Source organism: Tupaia chinensis, unplaced genomic scaffold, assembly GCF_000334495.1.
Source record: "Tupaia chinensis unplaced genomic scaffold, TupChi_1.0 Scaffold146304_1, whole genome shotgun sequence".
NCBI classification, from domain to species: Eukaryota; Metazoa; Chordata; class Mammalia; order Scandentia; family Tupaiidae; genus Tupaia; species Tupaia belangeri.
Genome location: NW_006206160.1, coordinates 151,098 through 159,402, shown reverse-complemented (window position 1 = coordinate 159,402; position 8,305 = coordinate 151,098). Strand labels below are relative to the sequence as shown.

General features: G+C 38.3%; 1 pseudogene; it reads left to right on the top strand.

The window, feature by feature from the left end:
• Positions 1–8,040, top strand: part of LOC102480014 (vomeronasal type-2 receptor 116-like) — a 43,026-nt pseudogene extending 34,986 nt beyond the window's left edge.
• The last annotated feature ends 265 nt before the right edge of the window (positions 8,041–8,305 follow it).

The window sequence follows — 8,305 nt, the reverse complement described above, 5'->3', positions numbered from 1 at the left end:
TGTCTGGTATACTTGGGCTTTAGGTCTAGAGGCAATTAACATGTAATATTTAAAGGCCTTTATTCTGTGGGAGACATATTGGGTAAGAAAACTGAGTAAATTAGAGCAAAAAACAAAATTAGAAGCACGGTGAATAGAACAATTAAAACGGGAGCAAGGACCAAGGAGCCTACTGGTACCAGAGGCCACTCTAAGTGTCTCATAACTCAGCAGCAGCCTGTCCTGTCTCTGACCATCTGGTCATGGAGCTGCTCCTCCACACTCTTGACAATGTCCAACTTGCAATCAGCCTCTGGAGTGACTAGAGCAGGGCTGTCGCTTTTTGGTTTTTGAAGCACTATTAGAAAGGACTGTCCTGGCCCATGCTTACAGACCAAGGCCTCTGTGAGAACAGTTTACTTGGCTCTGGTGTGATGGACTCGCAGGCTAACTTCACAACAATGTGAGGCCCCATCTGGACTAGTTGGAGGGGCTTTTTTTTTTTCTTTTAGTTATTTTACTGTATATAATATTTAAAGATTGCAAAACTAGCTCCAGAACCCTACTTTCAGTTTTTATCTTTTTTTTGACATAAAATTAGGATTAAAGCCATAGTTAATGTTCTGACAAAAATTTATAACTGAAGAATTTGGTTATATATGTCAATTTAACATAATAGTCTACTATTAACTCTTGGGAATTTTAAATTATTTTGGAACACAATATATATATATAGGCATACAAGTATATAAGATTTATATATGCGCCAGAATGTCCTGGCCCGCGGGACGTATCGGGCAGAGAAATCGAGTGAGGGGGCAGAGGTCTGGAACCGGTGCAGCGTCTCAGCACGGGAGCGAAAGAAGTATCACAGCTCACACAGTGTCACAGCTCTTGATGGTATGAAGGTTTCGCTCGTTTATTGAGGGCCAGAGCACTTTCTTATATACACAAGGCAGAGGGAGGTAGGCGGAGTTTACAGCGGACCTAACTGAGGACCTGTCAGTTCTGTCTGAACCAGGAGGTCTGCATTCCTGGAGTATGTGTCAAGGTCGCACCGGCCATTTTAAGCAGTGAAGGTCATGGCAGCCATTTTGATGTGGGCGGCTCCCCACAATCAAGCATTACTTAATGAGAAAAAAATTGTTCTAAGAAAACAATTGCTAGGCAATTTTTTCATTGTGTGGACATCATATATTGCATTTATACAAATCTAGATGGTTTTGCCTACTACACACAGAAACCCTATAGCCTTGCCTATTCCCTCACAGGATGGTTGCCATGTGTATATCTTGTCATTGACTAAAATGTTTTATGTCTGTATAAAACACATGACTCTCATATGTTTTTCTGAGTTAGAGGCAATTACTCTATATACCATGAAACTATCATTAATTGCCAGTCTTTATTATACTTCAATATACTGCACACACAAGTAGATTACAGGTTAAGAAACTACCTTTTTGTAGATACCATACTCTTGTCTTTTTGACATTTTGTATACCATCCAGCCTTTAACATTTCTTGTATTAAATATATCAAAGCACTAATCATAATCTTAGGCAGTTAGAATAGATGAGTCATTTACAAAACAATCACACTTTGCCCACCTATTCTTTTTATATCTGAAAAGTTGGTTTTCCCTGGACTCAGAAACCCAGAAGTGGATTAACCATACATAAGTCATGATTCATGACATATGGTCATCATTGATTGGTTTGCCCATAATTTAAAAGTCATTTACTGGGAACCAGCAGTTAGCGTAATGGCTATGTTGCTGGAAGAGATTGCGGCATGACCATCCCCCGGGGAGTGATTTCTCATTTTCTGTCTCTAAGTCTCTCTCTGTCTGTCTGGCAAGCACACGCGCCCTATAGCAAAAACCTCTCAAAAAAAAAAAAGTAATTTACCTTTTATAATGTGCCTATACAGTACATTATTCTATATTTTCTTAAAAATCTAGCACCTACAAATTTTATACTCAACTAACTATGAAAGCAAGGCATGAATATTGTCAGGAACATTTATCCTAACTTTGCCATGTAGGAACTTGCAGTAAAATGGTTTTGGATGAAGTGCTTAAATAAGAGAAGAGAATAACCTAAGGGATAGTTCCAGTCATGTATGAAATAAAAGAAGCAGATCACTTGGTAATATTGGTGAACTGTTTATAAATGGAAAGGAAAGCTAATCATAGACATTCTTGACTGGCTAATTGACTGGCTCTGTGGCCTGTTGATTAAGGCAACCAGATCCCACATGACTGATTACAAGTTTAAGTCTTGGACCTAGTTGGAAAAAAAAACACTAGGTACATTTTCATGCATGTCCCAAATCCTGAAAGGACTGATGAGGCTAAAGAATTGGAGTATGATCAACCATTCCCCATCAATGGTTCTTTCTCTCATCCTTCTCTTTCTGTCTTTGGTGAGTGCATGCATCCTCTAGCTAAACAAATATTCTACATGATATCAACAAGATGACAGCTGGGAGAAAAAGGAATCATAAAATGTTTTTAAAGGACAAGTCTTTCTCAGAGGTGGAGATATATATAGACATCCCTTCAAAGCAACTGATAATGTAGATAATGATGACTGATTCTCTTTTCTGCTCAGACTCCTGTATCTGTGTGTAGCCAGAGCTGTGGTCATGGATTCCAGAAAATTTACCAAAGAGGAAGACATGATTGCTGTTTTATTTGTGTTTCTTGCACAGACAGAGGAATTTCAAATCAAACAGGTATTAAATAAGTACCTTATGATACACCAACCCCTGTTTCTCAATAAAAAGGAGACCAATAATATTGGAAATGGAATATAGAGCACCATTGTTCTCAAGTTACATATTCATTCATAATTTCAATATACTTATAAATACAATTACTACTGTATTATGTGTCAGCCCATTTCTGATTTTGCTCATCCTGTTAAGTTCAATTGTTAAACTGATTTCAATGGACACTTTGATTTGCAATCCAGGGCTGGGTAAGACAGTGTCAGTATTAGATCTCATACTGGGTCATGCTAAAATCTACCCATAAAATAGAAAATGTGTAATCATTATGGCTTTTTGTGGATTCCTAAAAGACTTGAAATTGACAGTTTTATATCCAGATGATGAGCACAAAGGAAGTACATTAAATTATTATAAAAATAATTTGTAATTTTTAACAAAAAATATGCCATGTATTAATGACACAAAATTAACCAAAATTAGAACCTTATACTTTGAAATATTGTAACATACTAAGAAAAAGATATCTTTTTTTTTTTTTGAGAGTTTATTTTTTTTTCTGCAGGACACATGTGCTTGCCAGAAAGAGAGACAGAAAGCAAGAAATCACCCACCATGGGGTATGGCCACACCACAATCCCTTCTCCTCTAGTCTCCTATTGGGATCTTGGGCATGCATGCACACACACCTGGCGTGAGTTCAAGTGACCGAGTTTGGGACTCAAACTGCTGTCGACTATATGAGAGTTCAGTGACATAGCCATTACGCTAACTGCTGGTCCCAGAAAAAGACAAATCTAAAAATAAAAGATGCAATATTCTAATAAATTTTACAATGTGATATCTCAAAATATAGCTATTATACAATATATAAATTTTAAAAATTATAAATTGAAAATGTGGTATTGACAGATAAGAAACGTGGAATGACTCATTAAATCACATTTCTATTTTCTAATATGTAGAGAATAATTGTTGGGACTAGCAGTTGGGCTACTTGCTATGTCACTGGACTCCCGTGTAGTTGACCATGGTTCAAGTCCCGGACCCAGTGACTTAAACTCATGCTGGGCATGTGTGCATACGTGCCCAAGATCCCAAGTGGAGAATGGAGGAGAAAGGATTGTAGCGTGGCCGTCCCCCTGGGTGGTGATTTCTGACTTTCTTTATCTCTGTCTCTCTCTGTCTTTCTGGCAAGTGCATGTGCCCTATAGCGACAAACCTCTAAAAAAAAAAAAAAAGAATGGTTATTAACAATGATTTCAGTTCTTCCACACGAATTCTGTAATTTCAGACCATATAACAGTTTAAGCAATTTGAATTTAATTACTAACTGAAATATACATATACGGGGCCAGCCAGGTGGCATGGTGGTTTAGGCAGCTAGATCCCACATGGCCCACAGTATGTGTCAAAATCATATTGGAAGATTAAAGAACATGCCAGGAATGTGAACACTCATATTGAGGGTCCCCAGGGGAGGAGAAGGAGTTGTGGCATGGTTATACTCCCTGGGGGAAATTGCTCACATTCCCTCTCTTTGTACATCTTATAGCAAAACTTTATTTTAAAAAAAGTGCATGAGTTTAAGTGATAAGTCAAGAAAAAAATTACTCTTGGCTATAATAAAATATTTTCAACACCAGTAAATATTAAAACAAGAAATAAAAATAAAGGAAGACAGAGCATAATACTCAAACTAAAATGTATGTATATTTCTGTGAGCCAAGCCTGTCTCAGATAGAAGCCAGTAGCATCTGTTGATTCTAGAAACAGAAAAGGGTATTTAAAGAAAAAAATAGGTTAATCTTTCTTTAGTTCTTTGAGAATAGTATACTATTACCTCACTATTAGTTTAAAAATAAAAGCTGTTAAGCTGGCAGGTGGTATGTTGGCTAAGCCACTGGATTTCCACATGACTACCTGTAGTTTGAGTTCCAGACCATGCGTTTATGTCTCTGTGTCTAAAATCCCAAGAAAAGAATGGATTGTGGTGTGGTCATTACCCTGGGAGTTACTTCTCACTTTCCCTCTCTCTTGGTCTCTCTCTCTGGTGAGTGCACATACTCTATGGTAAATTCCCAAAATAAATAAATAAAAATTTTAAGAATGGAGAGGGCAAACTGTCATCTATTTCTGTAAATAAAATGTAATCAAAACACTTACATACCAATTCATTTCCATATGTTCAGTGACTGCTTTCATGATTTCTACAATAGAAGTGAACAGTTAGAACAGAGACTTATAAGTAGGTCTGTGCAGAGTTATAAGTATTGCTTACCTATCACTTACAAAAATGATTAATACGTCTTACTTGTAGGTATAAACTGAAAATTCAAAAATTAAACCCATCCTTCTATAATATGATTAAAATAGCACTTTTTTTTTTTTTGGAGAGGTTTTCACTACAGGGCGCGTGCGCTCGCCAGCCAGACAGAGAGAGACATAGAGACAGAAAGTGAGAAATCACCCCCCAGGGGGGATGGTCATGCAGCAATCCCTTGTCCTCCATTCTCCTCTCGGGATCTTGGGCATGCACGCACACGCGCCTAGCGTGAGTTTTAAGCCACCGGGTCCAGGACTTGATCCGCGGTCGACTATGTGGGAATCCAGCGACATAGCCATTATGCTAACTGCTGGTTCCCTAAAATAGCAGTTTTGTAAAATACAAATATATAAGAACCATAAAATTACAATCAAAATTCTAATGTTAATTTAATCATTGAATTTTAAGCATTTACATGGAAAATATACAAGACTATTGACCACAAATGAAAAAGCACAATGAGGGGACCAGCAGGTGTCGTGGTGGTTAAGGTGCTGGACATTCTCATATGGATGACCATGGTTTGAGTTCTGGATTTGGTGGCTTACTTTCTCTCTCACTTTCTCTCTTTCTCTCTGCGCGTTTGTGTGAGTGTTTCTCTCTGGTCAAATTTAAAAAAAAATAAGTGAATGAATAAATAAAATTAAATAATTATTAAAAGAAAAAGCACAATGAGAAAAGTCTTGTATGACTAGGTAATGTGTCATATGTGAAAATAAAAGGTATTGATAAAGGATAAAATATCAGGACCAGTAGTTGTTGTAATGACTATGTTGCTGTACTTCCATGTAGTAGACCACAGTTTGAGTCCCAGACCTGGTGGCTTAAATGCCAGGTGTGTGTGCATGAGTGTCCATGATCCTGAGATAAGAATGGAGGAGAAGGTATGGCCAATTCCCTTTGGGGAGTGATTTCTTGCTTTCTGTCTCTCTTTGGCTTTCTGGTGAGCAGGTGTGCCCTATAACAAAAACCTACACACACACACACACACACACACACACACACACACACACAAACACACAATTGAAAAAAAAGACAGAAAGAAAGAGAGAGAGAGAGAGAGAGAGAAAGAAAGAAAGAAAGAAAGAAAGAAAGAAAGAAAGAAAGAAAGAAAGAAAGAAAGAGAAAGAGAGAAAGAGGAAAAGAAAGAAAGATCTAATACCTTAGGAGAAATAGGTAATATTTTTCTGAATACAAATAATAAAACCATTTCTATCATGCTAAAATATTATTATTATAAGTCATCAGAATAAAAGGCATATCTTGAGAAAAACCCAGGATGAAGTAGAGTAGACATCTGGAATAAATTCTCACTGTTGGTGACATAATTTAGCCACAGGATAGACTAACCAGGATCCTTGTATGCTGAGGTACTATTTTAAAGGTTTGAAGTGATCTGCAGCTCAATGTATTCTCCCAGGGTCAATGCAGAACCTTAATTTAGTGCATTTTAATTCACATCAGTGCCTGGACCTGACAGGGAGATCACATCAGTGCCATGACCTGCTCTGCAGAATGCATTTTTCTGAGTGGGAGGGCTTTGGATTAGAAACAAACATAAAAATTAACACACAAAGACATATGAATATAAACAAGTGAGGATTGGGTGGGCCTGACCTCTGATGGAGAAAGCCGTGACCCAGAACCAGGCTTGGGTTTATTACTTTATAGGGCAGAAAATGGAGGAAGAGAAAATGGAATATAAAGCCACTTGTTTTCAGATGTTAATTGGCTAGTGATGTGAGGACAACTGGCACCATGTAATCTATCTGATTCTTTGGGGCTGATTCTGATAAATATATGTGACTTCCTGTAACCTGATTCTGCTCTATAGTATTAATAACAGCATTCAGGTAGTGTGTTCACATGTTTATTGCTTTCATTACCATGTAAATGACAACTCACAGGACCACATTTCCACATGTGTCTGAAAGTCAGCAAGCTTGGTCAGGAGGACCACTCTTTGCACTTTAGGGGCTGTCTTTACTCAAATGACACAAAGATGATCATGTCCTTTAACATGGCACAAATAAAGAATCTGTGAAATTTAAACACTGGGTCTTTCCTTTTCCATCAGATGCAGAGGAGTGTATCCAATGCTTAGTTCAAGAGTATCCAAACAGTGAGAGAACACAATGCCTTCCCAAGCCTGTGATATTCCTGGATTTTGAGGATTCCTTGGGGATAGCCATGACCAGTATGGCTCTGTGTTTCTCTGTGGTCACAGCTGTGATTTTGGGGGTCTTTGTGAAGCACCGAGACACTCCTATAGTCAAGACTAATAACCAGACTCTAACTTTCATCCTGCTCATCTCTCTCCTCTTCTGCTTCCTCTGTTCTCTGCTGTTCATTGGCCATCCTAACACAGCTGCCCGCATCCTCCAAGTCACATTTGCTATTGTATTCACTGTGGCTGTTTCCACTGTCTTGACCAAAACCATTACTGTGATTCTGGCATTCAAAGTCATGAAGCCTGGAAGAACAATGAGGTGCTTGTTGCTCTCAGGAGCTTCCAACTCTGTCATTCCCATTTCCTCCCTGATCCAAGTGATTATCTGTGGAATCTGACTGGGAACTTCTCCCCCTTACATTGACATAGACTTACACTCTGAACCCAGAAACCTCATCATCATATGCAGCAAGGGCTCAGTCACTGCCTTCTACTCTGTGCTGGGATACCTGGGCATCTTGGCTCTGGGGAGTTTCACTGTGGCTTTCAGGCCAGGAACCTGCCTGACACATTCAATGAGGCCAAATTCCTCACATTCAGCATGCTCGTGTTCTGCAGTGTCTGGATCACCTTCCTCCCTGTCTACCACAGCACCAAGGGGAAGTTCATGGTGGCTGTGGAGGTCTTCTCTATCTTGGCCTCCAGTGAAGGACTGTTAGGCTGCATCTTTGCCCGTAAGTGCTACATTATTCTGATAAGACCCAATAAGAACTCCTGGAAATCTTTAAAAAACAGAAGAGGTCCTGGAAAAAATAGGCATTCTAATATTTGATCTCACAAGCCTGTATCACAATTTTATGGTTTTTTTTTTTATTTTATTATCATCATAATCTTCTTTCTATTACACTAGATTACATATAACTTTACATTGACTTCCATTGCTTTTTCAAAAGGGAATGCCATGCATGTCAGTCAATACAGAGATATCAATCTCCCCGCTTTATCATTCAATATCTTTTCCATGCTTTTCCCAATAATTATTATTATAATTTTTTTAGACAGTCAATCACTATTTCTCGTTTTGCTTATTAAAAAGA